Raw genomic sequence first — 21,392 nt, forward strand, 5'->3', positions numbered from 1 at the left:
GGGTCCGCTAGCATTTCCTCGATTCTGTCGAGGACTGTACTCACGGAGGGCTCAGGTGTTGCAGGGAGCTGACTGGTTAGTTCATCCACATCCATGTCACCACCCACATCAGGCTCCTCTCGGTTTTCAGGCTCTAAGTTATGCCCGGGCGGTACATCACTTAGTCCTTCATCCGTGAAGAACCTGATGTAGATAGTGCCCGTGGAGTAGGCGACCTTCCTGCCGCGTTCCAGGATCGTTGGTAGCTCCTCGTTGGGGATTCCTAATATTAGGAACACCCCAGGAGGGCTGCTAGTTGTTCGTGAGTAGCTGAACAAAACCCACTGTGACACCTTGTACCACGGGTTTTGGTGAGATAGGACTTGATGTAGTTGGCCTATCTCCCCGTCGTAGCCCGGGACGTATAGCCCCGACCTTACCCTAATTGGTATTTCGGTCTGTTGTATCACAGTGAGTTTTGTTCCGCTCTTGGGTGATGTCAAATTTGGTACCACGTTCTTGAGCCAGTTAAGCGCTTGGTCGTCGTGGCACCACATTTTTAGAACACCCTCGCTGAGGAAGGCTTTACCTTCAAACGCCGGGGCGTATCGGGTTTGGCCTGGCGCCAAGGGTTCGATACAGGCCGCGAAAATCGCCTTCTGTATCAGACCCTGTATGGTGTTCGCCTCAGCTTGGGTTAGGTCAGTTCTAGGGGTAGTTGTCACAGCCACACTCAAGTGCGATTGGACGGCTTTCGCGTAGTTGTCCTTCGCGTCTCGGTGTGGTCTGTGGTCTGTTCGTGGACGTTTATATTCCCCCCTGGGTGATATTGTGTCGTCAAGTCTGTTCCTTTTGTTGTTAGGTTGACTTGACGACGGTCCGGGGTTGTTCTGTGTGTCTGGTTGTGTCGTTCCCCTGTTCCTCTTCCTAAAGCGGGGGTGAGCCCGCTTGTTAGGTGGGTGGGGGGCTTCCTGCATGTTGTCTCTGTCTGGTTTGGTTGTTGTTGTTGTTGTTGTTGTCGTTGTTGTCGTTGGGGGTCGAGCGGTGTTTGAACCGTCGGGGCCCGTTGCGCCCCGCGTCCGGGTTGGGTTCCCTTTGGGGTCAGTGTGACCGCCATCGTTCCCCCTGTCCATGACCACGGTTTGCCCAGCCCCGCCGGTGGTGGTGCTCGACTCTCCCGAGGCATGTGGGTTGCGGTCAGAGGCCGATACCTGCCCGCTCGCATGTCCGCCGGCGAAATAGCTAGGGGTTGCGCGGGTGTCCACGAGAGGACGTCCTCCACTTAGCGGGGGCCGCCCTTCGTTTCTTCCCTTGCTTCCCCCGGCCGAGTCGCCGGCACCCGCGGTTGGGCAGTCGGGTTCTTTCCGCTTCCCGCCTTCGACCTTCCTAGTGTCAGTCGGTCGGTTATTTCCTGTGTCCGTCTGTCCGTCCTTGTGTGTATCCATTTGTTGTCTCGTCCGTCGGTCTGTCCTTTTTCCCTTTTTCTTCTTTTTTGGAGCCACAAGCGTCCATGCACTTGCGCTGGCAGGTGCCGGGATCGCTGCGGCTAGGGCGGACATGTCCAATATGGGGTTTGCTGAGGTCGTTGGTTTAAGGTGCGGGTCGTTGCCCCCTCCTGATACGGTGGGGCAGCCTGGGCCCTGGGTGCCGTCCGTGGACGACGCCTGGGTGCCAGGGTGGGATTTGGGCTCTGAGCCGCTACCCACCAGGAGACTATTATGTTTTATCGAGTCCGCCATTTTTTAGATAAGGTGTGTTAGTTGTATAGTGTTTATGTGTGTCTCTGTGTGTTTAGAGTGAGTGTGGAGTGTGCGGGAGTTTAGGGTTGTTTACAGGAATTTGATGGAAGGTTGTTTGGTTAGGAGGGGGATGGGTGGAACACGGAAAGAGGGTTGCTGGATTCTGCTCCGGTGTTGGGAGTGGTACCGTAGCAGTCCTTCTTGTCCAGGGTCCTGGGGGACACCGGCAATCCGCAACCCCGCCGACCCGCCCGGTTGCATGAAGGATGCCTCGTATAGCCGAGCTGGCGAATGTTCGTGGGCCGCTGAGACCCAGACCATTAGCCAGTTCTGCCACGCCGTTCTTATAATACTACCCATATTATAAATTCGAAAGTATTTATAGTAGTTGTATTTTGTTTGTTGGTTTGAACGGATCGACGTGATTTTTTGCATAAATATACCTAGTTAAAGGTCTGGAAAGTGACATAAGCTAATTTTTATCCCGAAAAATCAAAGGGTTCTTACGAGATTTTTAAAAACCTAAATCCATGCGAACGACGTCACGGGCATCAGCTAATTAATTAGTTTATATATACAGGATTATCATTTCCACATTTACAGATATTTAAAATAAGAGTCAGCATCAGCAACACTGACTAAGTTACTATTTATATTTAACTTTTGCTTAATATGTCTGTGATAAGTATGAAATATGAATAATGATAATAATAAATGTCTATAAATAGAAATAGGGTATGAACACCAAGCGAGAAAAAGAAATTTAAAAATGTCAATCCCACTTCTGAAATAGTGTCAACATAAGTAGGTAGCTACATGCCTATCTCTAAAAAAAAGCAACAATAATAAATATATTTTTTATCCCAGCTGTCGTCGTGCCACAACAAATTCACAATTGATTCCAGAGAGATTTCCCGGAATAAAGGCTCCGGAAACATGAACCGCGTTATAACAAATTTCATTTTGAAATTGTAAATCCTTTTCATTAATTTCCCTGGAAAAAATTATAATATTTCTCATTTATTTATTGCTATCCATATTATATTTTTAGGGTTCCATACCCGAATGGTGCCAACGGGACCCTATAGTTAAGCCTCCGCTCTCCGTCCGTCCGTCCGTTTGTCTGTCAGTGGGCTGTATCTCGTGAACCGCAATAGGTAGAGAGGTGAAATTTTTACAGAATATGTATTTTTATAGCCGCTATAACATTACAACATATTAAAAAAGAAATCAAAATGGCCACCATGAGAAATAAAAAAAGTGTTATTTTTGTATCATGGTATGGAACTCTGTGATTTTTGCATTCAATATTATAAAAAATAATGGTTTAGGAGACGATATTTTATTAATAGAGCCCAGTTGGGACACAGCACTTGGTTATCATTAAGTTCTTTCAGAACGGTAGCCTATCTATTAAATAAAAATAATAGGTATAAACAAAACTTGTAATTCAGACGCTACGATTGTACTGAATTGTACAATTTAAAGTATATTATAATGATTTAAATTGTTTGTTTTTCTGAACAACAAAAATTGCTATATATAATTATTTAGACGTAGGTAGGTAGTACCAAGCAGGTAGGTAGTATTTACCTGTGGTGTGTATAAGCAATGATACACATCATCGCGAGGAAACTTGCATGCTTGCGAGCTCTCTATAATGTTCTCAAAGGTGTGTGAAGTCTGCCAATCCGCACTTGGCCAGCGTGGTAGACTATGGTACCTTCTCTTTCTGAGAGGAGATATACATATCCAACTCACATATCTACTATTACAAGTTACTACAATAACGCACACATGTCCTAGGTCGGCTTGACGGGACGACGAAATCGTGCTATTGCCGTGTTGGTAGCGGAACATGTGCAAACACCAATTAAGTACCTACTCGAACCGCGGAACTGCCATTAAGTTAATGTATTGTAATTTATACAAAAATAATGTAACATTTATCAATAAAATGCTGTTCAAGCTGATACCTAATTCGCTCACCAATAAGGTGATCAATCACCCGAAATAAATTGAATACGTCGCGTGGTCGCTTCAAAAGAGATTATTTTAACAAATGAATTAATTTTATCTTTGACAATCATTTCTCCATTAATTCTATCGAATTTTGTGTTGATACTGTACTTACTTAGTAATTAAAATTTATGTCACTTTTATACAATAGGTTTTATATTACACATTAACTAAAACGGGCTTTTTAAATTAAATAGGTATGGTCACAAGCATTTTGCAAATGTTCAGCTATTAAAACATCATCTTCAAATCTGGATCTTTAGATTTGATAAACTAAAAAAGGATTTTTTCAACGACATACCACAAGCCAGGATAGTTTTTGCTCTATATTTGCTTTTCAGAGCATAAAGTATTTTTATCATTTTTAGTCATTTTCAGTCCGCGTGGACTACAGAAATTTCAAACCCCTTTAGGGGTTGAGTTTTTGAAAATCCTTTTTTATCGGATATCTACTTCATAACAGCTATTTGCATGCCAAATCCGTCCAAAACTTTGAGTTGTGCGTTGGTAGATCAATCAGCCAGTCACCTTTTTCTTTTATATTATTTGTGAAGTAATAAGACTTTGTCAGACAAACGGAAGGACAGACAGACAAAGTTCAAATTCACCTTATTAGATTCAGAACCTTGGCAATACCTACCTGCAGATTTCTGCAATGCCCTTGATTTTATTGTTTAAATACAATTTACGAATTATATGCAGAGAAATTACTGTTTGTTCCGTAATTGTGTAGGAAATATCAATTGGTGGTTGTTGAAATGCCCATGACAAAATACATGTTTGAATATTAATTAGCCTCGAAGGCTTAATTCGGTGCTATCAATGAAAACCATCATGCTTCCTCGATAATATGCCGTTGCACTTAATTATGTGATGTGACGATTATTATTTATTAAAGGTATTATGCTTTTGCTACGATAATTAATCAGCTGCCTTTTTACTTGGCATTAATATCATTAATTTTGCACGTGAATTGTATAAGTAGTGTAGTAGTTTATTTTCGAATCCATCAGCCTGTATATATCCACTGCTGCACATAGGCCTATTCAAGAGCGCACCACCACATATGGCCCTTCGTCATCATCATCCACTCGCTTTCCATAACCTTCTTTAGGTTATCAGTCCAGCAGGCTGCAGGTCATCCCTGCGCTTACTGGTACGCGGTCTTCACGTATTATTCTTCTTTTTTTTTAAATTTAATTGGCCGGATTTTCGATTTTTTTATTATTTGTTCTTATAGCGGCAATATAAATCTACACATTCTGTGAAAATTCCAACTCTCTACCTATTTCGGTTCACGAGATACAGCCCAGTGACGGATCGGATTTTTACTATGGTCAGGTTACTGATAGATTTTCAGTTGTTAGGCACACAAGTTGTACATGTTCGTTGTTGTAAGAAGCAGGCGTTATTTTAAGGAAATCCATGATATACAATGAATCATACGTATAGCTTAATTTGCTATAATCCACTGAAACAGATGAAATCTATATGGTGCAACATGCGGCGTGCGATATGCACCGCCCGCCCTCCCACTGCTAAACATGCAAGAACAGCCAGGCACCAAGCAAGCAATAAGCACCACCACCACTCAGCACCACACAAATCCCAAAACACACTCGACGCAGTTTTACCCCAACATCGAGGATCTCATCCTGAGGTTGCTCCGGTTCGGGCGAAACGGGTGGTGCTGTCTGGTGGTGGTGTGTATTGCTTGCTTGATGGTTCACTTTTCCTGCATGTTTAGAAGTGGTAGGGCAGGCGGTGCATATAGCATGCTGCATGTTGCACCATACAGATTTGATCTGTTTCAGCGGATTATAGCAAATTAAGCTTTTGGTTCATTGTAGGTATATTCGTTGTTAATAAAAATGTAACAGTATGCCAATGCAAAAATAATACAGATAAGTAAATAGTATAAATAACAGATGAGTATAGTTACGATAAGTAGTCGGTAAGCATGTGTGTTTGAGTTACATCGCAAAAGTACATGTTAGAAGCAACAACAAACACGACCATATTTCACACTAAACTGGATGAAGCATACATTTAATAAACTGTCAAATGGAAGTCAAAACGTGGGTTAGTTGTGTGTGATGTTGTAAAGTTGCCTTAAAATAACATACAGGGTGTTATTTTGTTAAGCGATTTTAGTTGGGTATTTGGTATTCGGTACGAGTAGATATGAAATATGCATTTTTAAATATTGATATGCTGAAATGAAAAAAGGTTTAAGTCCCTAATATGAGTGTAATATTATATTCAGTTGCACTTGTCGAAAAATTCCTGTTTACTAAACTTTATAAAGCTAGTCAGTTTTAATATTATTTTTTTGCAATCGACGTAACGGATAAAATTACTAGAGATACAGAATCTCTAGTAATTTTAAATGATACACTGAATGATTGCAAATTAACAACCTGTATATTTCACTCTCACACCACAACAAACAAACCATTAATCTGTGCCAAAAGCTCCACGAAAGGTAAAGGTTGCTGAAACACTACTCTTTGATACTAGGCAAATTCTTATCGACTTGACAGATTAACACAGTAAAAGCAAGTGGCCCATCATTATTATTTCGAAGCGCCGACGCAATATTTAACTGGGGAAACAGGTAACAAGAAACTATTTCATGGACCTTTGTGAAGCATCTAGTAAGTTTTTAGTTAATTCTTAGTTTCGGTTTATTGCTACGCTGACTGCTTGAAAATTACATAATATTATGTATAATTTACACTGGCATAACAAGAAACAAAAATTAATGTCTCTAAAGCTCCTTTTTTCGTATAGAGTATGCTGCGTAGGCCCTACTGGCCGCTACAGCGTCACCGGGTGGGGTGGCGAGCGCTGGGGCTTCGTCTGGGGAAGCTCCAGAAAAGATGCGTTTCCATTAACGCGGAGCTGGGCGGAGTGGAGTAGGTAGATCGGACCGTGAATTGGCCAATCACACAGTTTCCACTAATGCGGAATGGGGATTTCGAAAACTGTGATTGGCCAATTCACGGTCCGCTCCACTCCACTCCACCCAGCTCTGCGTTAGTAAAAACCCAGCTTTGAGGTAAAGTTGAGATAGCCAGAATACTATGAACTACTCTTTGTTGTTAGGTAAATTCAAGGTAAATTCTCATCGACTTGTGAGATTAATAAGATAAAAGCAAGCGGCCTCTTCTAATATTTATTTCGTAGAGCTGCCGTAGCGCTCAAGTAGGGGATAACGGGTACACATTTTGATCAGTAGGTAGGTACATTCTATAACGTTTTCCTTCCCTGACATTTTTTTTATTTTTTAATCCGTTCTACAAATATCCAAAACGCATTATACCTACCGCAGCCGCCATGTTAATTCCGACTGTGACATCACATGGATTGTTTTAATGTATTTTTAACTGCAAGTTGTAATGTATTTCAGTAAGAAAATACGTCGTTGTTTATCATTACGTGTGACGTCATCACAGCTCATGAACCTAAAAAGATGGCGGGTAGCGTTTTCGCGGCGAAATTTGAAATGTAAAATTTTAATGCATTTTTATGGCACTTATCCATCTAACAAAATTTTTGTAAAATTTTTGGTTGTTTATTATCAGTTTAGGATCAAATTTTTCAAAGACACTTTTTAAAAAAGCGTAAAATACCCTATTGTACTTACTATAAGTTTGGCAGAGTATTGGATTTTTTGAGGATAGTTTATTATTATAATTACTTTGCAGCTTCTTCCACCTAAATGTTTTTTATAAGTTCTTTAAGTGCTAAAAATCATAAAATTTAAATAATAACAAAAAATGCTCGGTAGATTAATATCATTATTCCGTCAGATCAATCTTAATTATCGTTTACGAAAAATTTCGGCCTCCTGAGCCGGTACCTAAATTATGGTACAAAACGAACCACAGCCTCAATTTTCTTTTTTATACCTATAGCTTGAAAATATCCATTGTAACATTAAAATCAATAATTTCGTTAACTAGAGGAATTAAGTTCAATAGCTACGGGCTAAAAGTAGCATAGAATAAAGCTTATTGAAGACAGGTTAGCACTTGAAAATGTAACACTTTTCCGGAACCGTTAGTAATAGAAAACCAGTAAAAGCAAAAATACGCGAATTTGAATCTGCCCGCAAGCCACTAATCGGCTCAGCTTGCTACAGCTGCCACGATAGTGATTTACCTACTTGTTTTTTTTATCGAAAATAGAGAAAACATGTTATTTACGAAGGAAATTTTTCAACAAAAAGGCAAAAGCAAAAAGTATAAAAACCGTTTACATAGAAACCGTATTTTTGATACGGGTAGTATTATAAGTATAGATTGTTAAGTACATCTATAGGTATTCACGTATTTAGTCGACGTAAGCCTAGTACGACTAGTTTCGAATCCATTCGGGGTACTTTTTCACAGGGACTCAAGTAAAGGGACTCAGGCGTAACAATCTCTACTTACAATGGAAATCACTCACGATAGTTAAGACGTGTAATATATAAATATACAAAACGGAAAGCTGATTGACTGACTAACTGACTGACTGATCTAACAACGCACAGCTCAAACTATTGGACGGATCGGGCTAAAATTTGATATGCAGATAGCTATTATGACGTAGATAGCCGCTAAGAAAGGATTTTAGAAAATTTAACCCCTAAGGGATTTGAAATTTGAGTAGTCCACGCGTATGAAGTTGCGGGCATAAGCTAGTTCTGTCCTTTTCAAACATTACTTAGGTACACATCATGGATACATTTTCACGCACAGATAAAGTGCGTCAGACTCAATTAAAATGCGCTGCCAACGCAATACAGTTGCAGTTTGTGTAACTAACTATAGTACGCGACAGGTCGAGATGGCAATCAGGGAATGAGGCGAGGGGACGCTCGCACACTCGCACGTCACCCGCGCTCTCTTGCACCGGGATAGCGCGGGGGCTGTGCGGGTGTGCGGGGCGTTCCCTCCCAGATTGCCATCTCGACCAGTCGCGTACTATACTAATTAAACTGCTATAGCTATATTCCCTGGCGTTCGTAAAATGCGCGTGGAAACGCCTTTTTTTATATTACTAATCATATTAAATATATTAAGTTTTTTTAGGGTTCCGTACCTCAAAAGGTAAAACGGAACCCTTATAGGATCACTTTGTTGTCTGTCTGTCAAGAAACCTACAGGGTACTTCCCGTTGACCTAGAATCATGAAATTTGGCAAGTAGGTAGATCGTATAGCTGACATTTGGGGAAAAATCTAAAAACCGTGAATTTAGGGTTAGATCACACAAAAAAAAATTAATTGTGGTCATGAACTAATAATTAGTATTTTCAACTTTCGAAGTGAGTGACTATATCAAGTGGGGTATCATATGAAAGGTCTTCGCCTGTACATTCTAAAACAGATTTTATTTCTTTTTATGCATCATAGTTTTTGAATCATCGTGCAAAATGTCGAAAAAATACGACTGTAGTACGGAACCCTCATTGCGCGAGCCTGACTCGCACTTGGCCGGTTTTTTTTAGTAGTAGTAGCTTAGTCGTAGTAGTAGTTAGTATGTACCTATACCTTTTACAAGTTATTTAGTTACTTATATATGTAGTTTTAATAAATTTTAACCATCCTTACTTTCACTGAAGTGATGTTAAGCAGTGGAATATGCCTATCTCATTCATATTGTCCCTTGACAAAATCAGTGTTTTTTTAAATAAAATTAATAAAGCCTAGTTATGGTAAAGTTCAAACTAGATAATAAAATTCTCTCTCTCTCTCTCTAACTAACTAACTCTCTATAATAAAAAACTACTAGATCTACTCTAGATAACTCTTTATAATAAAAAAAACTTAGTTTTATAATCTTTCTAATGAATTACATGTCACCCTTTTCAGCTTGAAACAAAAAAGGTCAGCCAGTTTCATAATTAGCGTGATAATTATTAAGCTCGCAAAAAGTTTAATTCATTAGAGACTCATATTATAAATGTTTAAGCAGGGGAAACATGAAACGAAATAGGAGCTGCACTGAGGTCGTTCTCGCATTCATTTAGATAATGGCTCATGAGGCCCAAAACTTTCTACAAACGGTGATTAAGATTGATCTGACAGACAAATTGACGTTCCACACCTAACTCTGAAGCTACGCCACTTCATTCTCTATGGCAGCCAAAAACATTTATGAGAGTAGAACATGGACTAGTTGCTACAAAATATTATTTATGCTGACTCAAGATGGTAACTGGATGGGTGTTCGTAATTTTTAGGGTTCCGTACCTCAAAAGGAAAACGAAACCCTTATGGGATCACTTTGTTGTCTGTCTGTCTGTCGGTCTGTCAAAAAACCTACAGGGTGAACCTACTACCCGTTGACCTAGAATCATGAAATTGAGCATGTAGGTAGGTCTTGTAGCTAATATTAGGGCAAAAATCTGAAAACCGTGAATTTGTGGTTATATCACACAAAAAAAATTAAATTGTGGTCATAAACTCATTAGGATTTTCAATTTTCGAAGTAAGATAACTATATCAAGTGGGGTATATGAATGGTCTTGTGTGCATTCTAAAACAGATTTTTATTTATTTTTATGCATCATAGTTTTTGAATTATCGTGCAAAATGTCGAAAAATACGACTGTAGTATGGAACCCTCGTTGCGCGAGCCTGACTCGCACTTGACCGGTTTTTTTGAGTTCCGTACCTACCTGAAGGGTAGTCCTATTACTAGGCCTCCGCTGTACGTCCGTCTGTCCGACAGTATGTCAGCGGGCCGTGAACCGTAATAGGTAGAGAGTTAAAATTTTCACAGAATGTGTATTTGCCATCATATGAAAATTTCAAAATGGCCGCCAGGAAATTTAAAAAAGTATTATTTCCTCAGAACAAGGACTGTTAGAAGTAGCCCTATTGTGACACTTACTGTTAGAGCGAGATAGCAAAATGCATTTAAGCTCTTATTAGAACGTGACAAAATGATTATGTTTTGTCCTTATCACCGTGGCCACTTTTTTTGTTTGACAAAATGTATTTCTACGTGAGTATTTGGCAAACAACGTGAAGTGAGGTTATGTTGACTCAAGTATTGTAAATAAATAATTGATTCGTTTTGTTGTTTTTGTTTTTGAAGTTATTGTGCAATGGTGGGTTGCAGTATACTAGGCTACAATAGCCGAAGCGAACGTAAAATAGACGGAATAACATTTCACAAGTAAGTACCTCTGCTTGAGCGAGAGGGACTGAGGGGGCCGCGCTAGTTGCATATCTGGACATATCTGTGATTATTTCGTATACGATACTTCATCTACGATGACTTGGAATTTGTTGGCGCGGCGGTTGTTAGCTTTTATTTACATACTTACAGAAATTAAAGAAGATTGCGGATTAATGTATTAATTTTTCAAACGAGTTTTAATAAATACAAACCAAAAATGTACATTTTTAAGTACAAAAATGTTACATGAAATAGTAACAGGTAAAAAGCTAGTATAAATAATCTCTGAGGGACTTTGTAATAAGGCTAAAACAACCGGCGCATAGCAGCAAAGTTACTTTAGAATAAAGCAGAATATTCACGGTAAGCTTTTTACAGGATAATACATCAAGTTTTCCTTTTACTTCTTATCGAGCGATCAGTTTACAGTTTGTTTTTTCGCGAAAGTGCATAAAAGAAAAGTAAATATTTAAAATCTCCTGTTACAAGGATATTAAAAGTCTATTTTCTTTTGTGAAACACCAGAGTTTAAACCAAGATTTTAATTTGTTTTTCCGATTTTCATAACCAAGGCGCTGAATGTATGTAGTATGTGTACCAAATAACTTCTTTTTTGGGGATGCAGCTGTGCAGGTTCTTAGGTTCTGGTGTCACGAAGTTCAACCTATTGTGATCGCCGCCATCTTATTTAGTTATTTTTCTTCCGAGTAAGTACCTACTCGTGGTCCACAGATACAGTGGCACTTTTCTGACTGAAGAAGAAGTAGCCTCCTCAGTGTGTAGGTACTGTGTGTTTCCATAGGTGGATGCTTTGCCGAAATAAATTAGAACGGGGCAATAGCAGATGCTATGCATCAGGGTCTCGGCAGACTCCTGGCAGAACCAGCATAATATATCTGAGCCCTAAGCTTAAGATTGTAATGTAGTATGTTTGTTTAGTGAAGTTATAATAATTATTTTTATTGAGAACTGTACCTACAAATCTTTTGTGATGAAAATTAAATATCCTTAACATCCCTATTGAGTTTCTTTTATTATTATTTAATCATAGATTTTCATTCGGAGATAAAAGTAAATAATTGCATAAGTTATCTACATATTTATGTACTCATAAACAGTCATTTTTGAAATTGGACATAAAATTATCAGTAAAGTTTTTAATAAGGCTTTGATGAATAACTTTAATATTTGAGATACTATCTCTTAACTAATTTATTCTAGAATCTCGTCAAGGAAAGAATTTACAAAGAATTCATTAATTATTCCGCTGATAAAAGAAAAAGTGTTTACATTCCAGAAGAGCATCTGCTAAAGACAAACTGTTGTCTGTTGTAATTTTATCTCGTTGTTCAGGTTGAATAAATAATGAAGATATAAATTATTGTTGTTTTGATTAAAAATTGATTTAATTTTCAGCATGCCAGCATGTTAACTAGGAACTAACAAACTAGAAGTAGGTACCAGTAGAGAGGTACCAAACTTTTTACCTTTTTTACCTGGAAGCAAAGAAAGTATGAATGTTATATTATATTATATTAACTAATATCTATTATGTTCTTTTCATGAATACTTTCTATCATTATTTTGTACCTATTCTACTCCCTCTACAACCTCTCGCACTGCCAAGGGTCACGCGTAGGGAGCTCTTTTTTTTTTATTCGTTTATTTGCAATCAACAGCGATACATACAATATAATTTTACATAATAAGTAATAACCGACTAAAAATAAGGCCAAATAGGATTATAAGGATAAAGTGCTTCCCTGTCTACTTTTACTTTCTTTTTCTCTATATTATAAATGTTTTTGGTACAAAATAAATTAAATTAAAGACCTCTGATCTCCGATTTGTTAAGATTCGAACAGATTCGACAGAGATCGAACTCCGTACACCACAAATTCACTAAACTTTCACCATTTTTTGATAAATTACTGAGTAGCCTTTATCTCAAGCAAGTAGGTAAGACTCTATGAAATGACAGCACCAAGGAAGCTCACATCCGTTATTCCGTATGTTTGGTACGAGTAGGTATGACATAAGTTTACAGAGAATTCTGAGCCGGGTCGAGCCTCTATTGACCTTTTGATGGCTTCAGGGCGCACGTAACCTTAATACTGTCTTAACAGAAAATAGTAGTTTACAAACTTTGTGTTATTAGGAACTGGCAGATGCCTACTACTTCGTCTGCGAGGATTTAGGTTTTTTAAAATACCGTGGGAACTGATTGAATTTTAGGATAAAAGTATCCCCTAAATGCAAGCTATCATCATCATGATCAACCCATCACCGGCTCACTACAGAGCACGGGTCTCTCCTCAGTGGGAGAAGGGTTTTTGCCATAGTCTACCACGCTGGCTGCGGATTGGTAGAAGAAAAAATGCAAGCTATAGCTGTAGGTACTAAATCAGTTATTCTAGCTAGCAGTCAGACAGTTATAATGCTACTAGCTGGTATAATGGCACTCTCCAGGTCTTTATCTATACCCGTGCAAAAAATCACGTCAATCCGTTGCACCGTTGCGCCGTGATTGAAGGACAAACCAACAAACCAACAAACAAACACACTTTCGCATTTATAATAAGGGTACTGATAGTATGATGTGATATGGATAGATATAGTTTTAACTTTTAGGTATCGCATTCTTATGAAAGTGAACAGGTTCACCTGTTAAGGAGAGATAAAGACACTAAATTATGTTAATAGAAATTCTACGATTCGACAACGCTGTTTTACAAAAGAGCTCGAAATTATTGATGTCTGATTACCAAAAGTTAGAGCAATTACTACTATATATACTAATAGATACTTACTACTTATGATTATTTGTTAATGATGGAGAAGGGAGAGCGGGGACCCTGAGATATAGGTTTTGCAAACTTACTTCAGGGTCCCTGGCACAATTTTTAAAAAGACCTTTTAAAACAAATAAATCATTTCATTTCATGATTTCAAGCTTATTTCGTGGTTTAACGATATATGTATTGTATAAATCGCCTAATTAGTCGTTGTATGTACCAGTTTTATACAATACAATACTCACTACTTATCATCTCGCTGTGTAGTTATAAGGAAAACTCATCATATTAGCTACAATAAAACAGTTAAGTGATATGTTTCTAAGAAAAATGTGTGTAATTTTCGTATCCCTCATATCTCTACTTCCATTCGTTTACTAATTCAAGAGACTAAACTGTTAGACGTAAAATATTATAGAAGCTCTTCTGCTTCAGGCACATGTAAAAGTGCTCCAGAATATTCTGGAGTAACAGATAAAATATATTTCCGAGTATTTGAAGGTTATTTTGAGACGACACGAGAAATGGTCACGTACTTAATAAAAAAGATACTAAGTTATCCTACCTAGTAAGTAATATTACCTAGTATTTTTTAGGGTTCCATAACGGAAAAATGCCAACGGGACCCTATTGCTATACCTTCGCTGTTCGTCCGTCAGTCTGTATTTCATGAACCGTAATAGGTAGGTACAGAGTTGAAATTTTCACCGAGTGTGTATTTCTATTGTCGCTATAACAACAAAATATAATAAAGAACTTCGGAGAACGAGCCAAGTGCGAGTCAAACTCGCGTACAAAGGGTTCCGTACCCTTATCTATAAAAACGCTTGTTGTATTGGAACCCTCTTAAATATTTATTTTATTCTGTATTTCTAAATAATTGTTGTTATAGCGGCAACAGAAATACATCATCTGTGAAAATTTCAATTGTCTAACTATCACGGTTCATGAGATACAGCCTGGTGACAGACGGATGGACAGCAGAGTTAGTAATAGGGTCCCGTTTTACCGTTTAGTACGGAACCGTAAAAACCAAAATGGCGAATTTCGAAATGGCCGCAACGCAACCCTTCGTGTGCGAGTCCGACCCGCACTTGACCGGTTTTTTTTAAAACCTGAACTACAGCGCGATATTACGTAGTGGTATTATAATATTGTGTGGTGATGGCAACTTTACTGTACAATAATACCTACCTAATTTTCTAAGGTACAAATTTAGTAACTGTAAAATTCCAAATTTCACCAATTTGATCTGTATATACGGACGAGGATGTCTAATTTATAGCAAGACTAGATGATACCCGCGACTTCGTCCGCGTGGATTTAGGTTTTTAATAATCCCGTGGGAACTCTTTGATTTTCTGGGAAAAGCCTATGTCCTTCCCTGGGATGAAAGCTATCACAGTACCAAATTTCCTCAAAATCGGTTGAACGGATGGGCCGTGAAAGGCCAGCAGACAGACAGACAGACAGACAGACAGACAGACACACTTTCGCATTTATAATATTAGTATGGATGAAAATACCCGTTAAGGCTTAGAAATACAGACGCCAGTGTTCCCAAATATTAGCATTAACACTTGGAGAAAGTTTGCAAAGTGTGCGGTTTTCAATTTAGACTAAAGAGTTGGTCTTAATCCTAAGTACGGAAAGTTTTGTTTATGAGACTGAATAATATATTTGAGGCGATCGCCAGACCTTACATATTTTCTGAGAAACAAAATTTGTGTGATAGAGTATCTGTGTTAGTGTGTACTATCTGAGGTATCGAGGCTCTAAATGTTTATACACACGGTATTTAGAGCCTCGATATCTCAACGGTTAAAAGAGCGGACTGAAAACTGAAAGATCACCGGTTCAAACCCCACCCGTTGCACTATTGTCGTACCTACTCCTAACACAAGCTTTAAGCTTAATTAGAGGGAAAGGGGAATATTATTTATCATGATAAACTTGGCTAATATTCTTTACTAAAAAAACCTATTAACGTGCGCATATATGCTAGTTTATTAAAAATCCCGTGGGAACTCTTTGATTTACCGGGATAAAAAGTTGTCTTCGTTACTTTTTAGGTCTTTCACTAAAACTTAAGTCGATCCGTAATTGCTCTGTCGTGACGTGATTGAAGGTCAAACTAACAAATCAATAAACCAATAAATAAACACACTTGCGCATCTATGTATTATGTAAAAGGAAAAGACTGACTGACTGATCTATGTATGTATGTATGTATGTATATACTTTATTGCACCACAGAAACACAAATGACAGGTTACAAAAAGAAATCTTAATAAGTAGGTACAAAAAGGCGGTCTATCAACTATCAACGCACAGCTCAAACTATTGAACGGATCGGGCTGAAATTTGGCATGCAGATAGCTAATTATGACGTAGACATTCGCTAAGAAAGGGTTTTCAAAAATTCAACCCCTGAGAGGGAGGGAGGGAGTCAACGCGGATGCAGTTGCAAGCATAAGCTAGTTTGTAATAATGCCTAGTGATTACCCAAAACAACAGCAGGATAATACAATCCCGTATCCAAAGTAAATTTATATTTCTCGTCTGTAGTTCACAAAAAGGGGAGATCACAACAGAGCTTATCTCTCGTGACCGTACTAAACTTGGTTATCGGAATCGAAATCCGACCAAGTATTTTCGCAGTGTATAAAAACTCCAAACACTAATTTATTTTTTACTTCAGGTGGACACTTCAGACCTTTTTTACACGAGTGCTCAAAATAAGGAATTTAAGGCGAAATGCCTCCCAAAAGCGGTGTTGAGACACATTTCGGATGTTCAAAGAATCAAGTTTTGGACTCCAAAACTACAAATTTGTTCGTTTATTTTTGTATGGGTGCCATTTTCAAATGTGAAAACTGAAAAGATCAAATCGTTGCGCTGGGTTAGAAACTTGAGATTAGAATAATGCCTATGTGAATCGACCCTAAGGGGGCTACATAGGGGCTGATGCAAATTGCTAGTCTACACTAATGTTATAAAGCGGAAAAATTTGTTTGTTTGTTTGTAATGATAAACTCTGAAACCACTGAACCGATTTTGGTTATTCTAACCATTAGAAAGCTACTTTATCTAGGCTATATAATATTATGTTTTACATAGGTAAATCAATTTCCATTCAGGCGAAGCTGGGCGGATCAGCATACCTACAGTAAAAATATTTTAATAAAACCGCTGCTATTTAATACCTGGCATTTAAAGTAGTATTTATTTAAAAGAGGTCCACCAATGCAACGATGAAAGTATTTCTCTTAAAAATTGTGCAGCGATCTTCCCGTTATTTATAGGCCAACTTCAATTTGTAGTACGTACATATTTAATTTAAGAAGGCTAACTGTGTAATCACATCTGGTATTCCAGTTCAGAATAGCATACGTGTGCAAATAACTCCTAGTCGGGCCAAGCGTCCCTTGACCTTTGGATAGCTTAGGGCAGACGTGACTTTAATACAGGACGTCTTAATAGGAACTGAATGAATTTCAGAATAATTAGCTAGTCAATTTGCTTCAATTATATTATTTTACGTTAATTACCTGTCATATTATATTACTTCAAACTTGCATGTTTGTAAATTGTCAAGACCATTACATAATATTACTACATTAACATACTTATCATATTATACTAAATGACGCCCGTGAGATCCACGCCGATGAAGTCTCGGGTAATTTCTATTTGGTACAAATTCTGCTTTTATTTTGCTTTTATTTCGGAGACGAATAAATATATAGGCTACCTTATTTCTATCCAGAAAAATCAGAGTCTCCATGGGATTTTTAATAAAACTTAAATCCACATGGGCGTGCGTCATCAAGTAAGTACCTACTTAATCTCTTTGGATGAATCCTTCGTAGAATTATGATCGAACTTCACTTACAGGTAAGTTCTTTTACTTATCTACTCATTAAATTTAATTAATAAAATATTCCTTTATATAATTTCGCTCAAGTTCATAAAAGAAACGTAAAAATACGAGGAAGCTTGTTTAATTCCTCATGATAGAGCCCGAAAGTAAAAAGTTTAGCTGAAATGACTGATTGTTTATTTGTTTCGCATTCTTATTTTTATAACTTTCGTCTTGATTCCCAAAGGCAATATCTGTTATTATTTTCATCATAAGGAAGTCAAAACTTTCTAATCGTAAAGTATTGACGTTTTAACTAATCTCTTATTTCAAAGGTTTTTAGGGTTCCGTACCTTTTCATTGAAAATCTATATATATAAAATTCAAAGTCCTGACTGACTGACTGACAGACTGACATATATATCAACGCACAGCCTAAACCACTGGTCCTAGAGACATGAAATTTGGAGGGTGTGTTCTTTGTAAAGAGTAGGTATCCACTAAGAAAGGATTTTCGAAATTCCACCCCTAAGTGGGTTAAATAGGGGATGAAAGTTTGTATGAAAGTCCGTTATTTTTCAAGTTATTTGCATGAAAATTGGTATTTGGGTTTTCAGTCACAAATGAAGTAATACATGTTCCAGGATTTTTGGAAATTTATCCCCCCACCTCGAATTTCTAAATTCCACCCGAGCGAAGCCGGGGCGGGTCAGCTAGCATTACAATAAAACTTAAACCTAGCCTTATCTAATTACTGTAGGTACAAATCATGCCCACGTGGAATGATGCTTTGGTAATTAAATTCCGACAGGAGTGATCTCTCATCTCTATCAACGTTGGCGGAATTCGGACAAACAATAATAACGATGAACCGATATTGTGATGTAAAGGACATGTACGCAATTCACGTACTTTCTGCCCATACAATAAAGTTTGTAATTCTGTAACAGTATATACTTACAGTTCACCTGTCGTAGCTACTCACCGTGTCGATTGTCGGGTTTAATTAAAAGACTTCAGTCAAGCGTAATTCGCAATATTGGAGTATTTGTCTTTGCTAAGTCCTCCTCACTTTCCATTTCGGAGAAACAGATTACAATAACTAATTTAATGAACTCAACAATAACTGTAAAGATTCCTGAAACGTCTATGTTTACAATCATATTGTCTTTATTTATACGTACAATAATTAAGGTTGTGCAACAGTTCAGGTATCTCGGACATATGTTGACGGGGTCCCTGAGTGACGACTTTGACATAGAACGAGAGCGAAGGTCACTGGCAATACGGTGCAACATGCTCGCTCGCCGATTTGCTCGGTGCTCTGAGGATGTTAAAGTTACGTTGTTTAAAGCTTATTGTATGAGTTTTTATACTTCACAATTATGGATCAACTACACCAAAAGATCCTTTAACATCCTCAGGGTACAATATAATGATGCCCTTCGCATTTTATTAAAAATGCCGAGGTATTGTAGCGCGTCGGGCATGTTCGCCGACGCTGGAGTCCCGGACTACTACGCCGTTATCCGAAATAGAATTGCGGGTTTCTGGGAAACCGTCCGTAATTCTAATAATAAAATGATTAAAGTCGTCCCTCAGGCATCCCCTGACAATGCACTGGCTAAGGGTACACCAGATCCCGAACGCAAAATGACTATTCATTTTTTAAATGATTTTAACTAAATATTGTTTATACACATTTTAATTTTTAATTATCAACATGTTTTTATATGGGTCCCAGATCTGAAATAAAATGATTTTATTTATTTATTTATAATAATACGGAAAAATAATAAAAATATCCAACAGTTTGTGAGAAAGGATTTATTGGAGATAATATCGTCAAATTCAATTTTTTACATTCAATGCAATGATTGACAATCATTAAAAATTAATCGAAATGGGTAAAGGTTCAGGTCAAGCGTCTAATAATAAAATAGAACACAGCTCGGAGTAGGCTACTTATGTCCGGTAACTCTGGTTCTTCTGGATTATTTTATTTCTTTCTCAAATCTGAGCACAGCTCTCTTATAACCGTAACGGAAATGGCTCACCTCAACATAAACTCCCAAGTTAAACATGATTAGCTCTACCTGACTAGTCAAACCTCAGTGATTTTAAAAGTACGATTTTAACAGGTAGGGTATAAAGGCCATTGGGATTTTCGTTAGCGGTAAATAAGTCTACTACCTATTCAGGAAAGGAAATTGAATTTGGAATTAAATAGCCCTTTCATATTGAGCACTAATATCGTACGTAAATAAATTCTCATGTTTATTGAATAAAATATTTTTTACCTACATAAAACATTTAAATATACATTTATGATATGTTTTTGAATAATAATATATTTGTAATCTTTTATGTTTCGAATCTCGTGTCAGATTTTACTATTAGTACCTTCTTCTATCCGATTAATTTATTAAAGGATCAGCCTGACTGTCCAGCGCGGAATTGTAGTCAGTATTTTTAGCACCATTCCGCACGGGCATGATTTGTACAGTAGGTAGTTAGATAAGGCTACCTTTAAGTTTTATTAATTAACATTTTTATTTAAAATAAAATGATATTAATTTATGTTCAAAATTTAATAATTCAACATACATACCTTATTGTTGGATTTCGCCTGAGTTATTATTTGGATATATCTGAAACAAAAAATATCTTTTAAATAACTGCGCATATTATTAGATAACAAAGAGTTCCTTTTTTTCTCTGGAGATACGGAACCCTAAAAAGTCAGTTTATTGACCCTTAAAGCCTGTTATCATTAAATTTGCATGAGAAAGGGCGCAACCCTTTCACTGTGAAGGTACTGGTATACGACCTTGATAGTTGATGCAACATGAAGATATTATGTTTTTTTACTTATATTAACTACATATAGGGTTGCCAGGTCGCCAAACTTAATAGCCGGACAGACCAGCCAGTTTGGCCGGACATTTGGGTAGAAAGGCCGGACACCCTACATTATTGAGGATTTTGTGTCTTAGTATTAATAGGTACGACAATTTTTTTTAATGTCAAGCTTTTTTATTATTTTCATAAATCTTGTTGTCAGGCGGCACTGCCGCCTGCGGGAGCGACCGACTCGCCTGCGCTCAACCACGCTCGTTTGCGAAATGTAAAAAGCCTAACAAAAGCCGGACAAGCCGGACACCGTTTATTTTGGCCGGACACGCAATCAAAAAGCCTACCTATGTCCGGCTTTATCCGGACGCCTGGCAACCCTAACTACATATTATTTTGTTGTGAAAATCTTATAACTTAATTTCATTACTAGTTTACACTATTAGTATTACACTGATTTACTAGTTTGCTACACTGAATATAACTACAACAAAGTACAGTATGCGGCAGAAAATAATGTACATCGGCCTTTAAATTAATGACATTTCGGCTTTATAGATGTGTTTGTAGAGCGTTGTCTCTGTCACTCATATCTATATATGACGTTTTGTCGGTCTCAACGACAGTGACAATGCTCTACAAATCCGCTATCTCTTTCTAAAGTTTACATTATTTTCTGCCGCGTACTGTATGCAAGTGAGACGCACAACAGATGGAAACGTTTATAAGTGCGGATTCTTGTCTAGGTAGAATTATTATTCTACCTAGACGAAGATCACTACAAAGTTTGGCATTAAATAAAGTCGATTTTTAAATATATATTTTTGTAAATTTCTGCGGCCCATCCTCTATATTGGGACAGAGTCAAGTGATAAATCTCCCTTAAAATATTTAAGCAAACTTAATCACAACAATTAACAATGATCATTAAATCTGATTCACCGTTTGTTCATTCATAAAAGAAACTT

The 21,392-nt window shown here is 37.6% G+C and overlaps 1 protein-coding gene across 8 annotated transcripts in view; it reads right to left on the bottom strand.

Annotated features, from left to right (window-relative positions):
* The window catches only part of mub (poly(rC)-binding protein mub), a 221,409-nt gene that overhangs the window by 121,412 nt on the left and 78,605 nt on the right, over positions 1-21,392 (bottom strand). For all 8 annotated transcript variants that reach the window (XM_069502227.1, XM_069502228.1, XM_069502229.1 and 5 more), the window contains exon 2: positions 20,183-20,222. The gene's annotated coding sequence lies outside the window, so the exon portion shown is untranslated. The remainder of the gene's footprint in view (positions 1-20,182; positions 20,223-21,392) is intronic.

Source organism: Maniola hyperantus, chromosome 12 (assembly GCF_902806685.2).
Source record: "Maniola hyperantus chromosome 12, iAphHyp1.2, whole genome shotgun sequence".
NCBI lineage: Eukaryota > Metazoa > Arthropoda > Insecta > Lepidoptera > Nymphalidae > Maniola > Maniola hyperantus.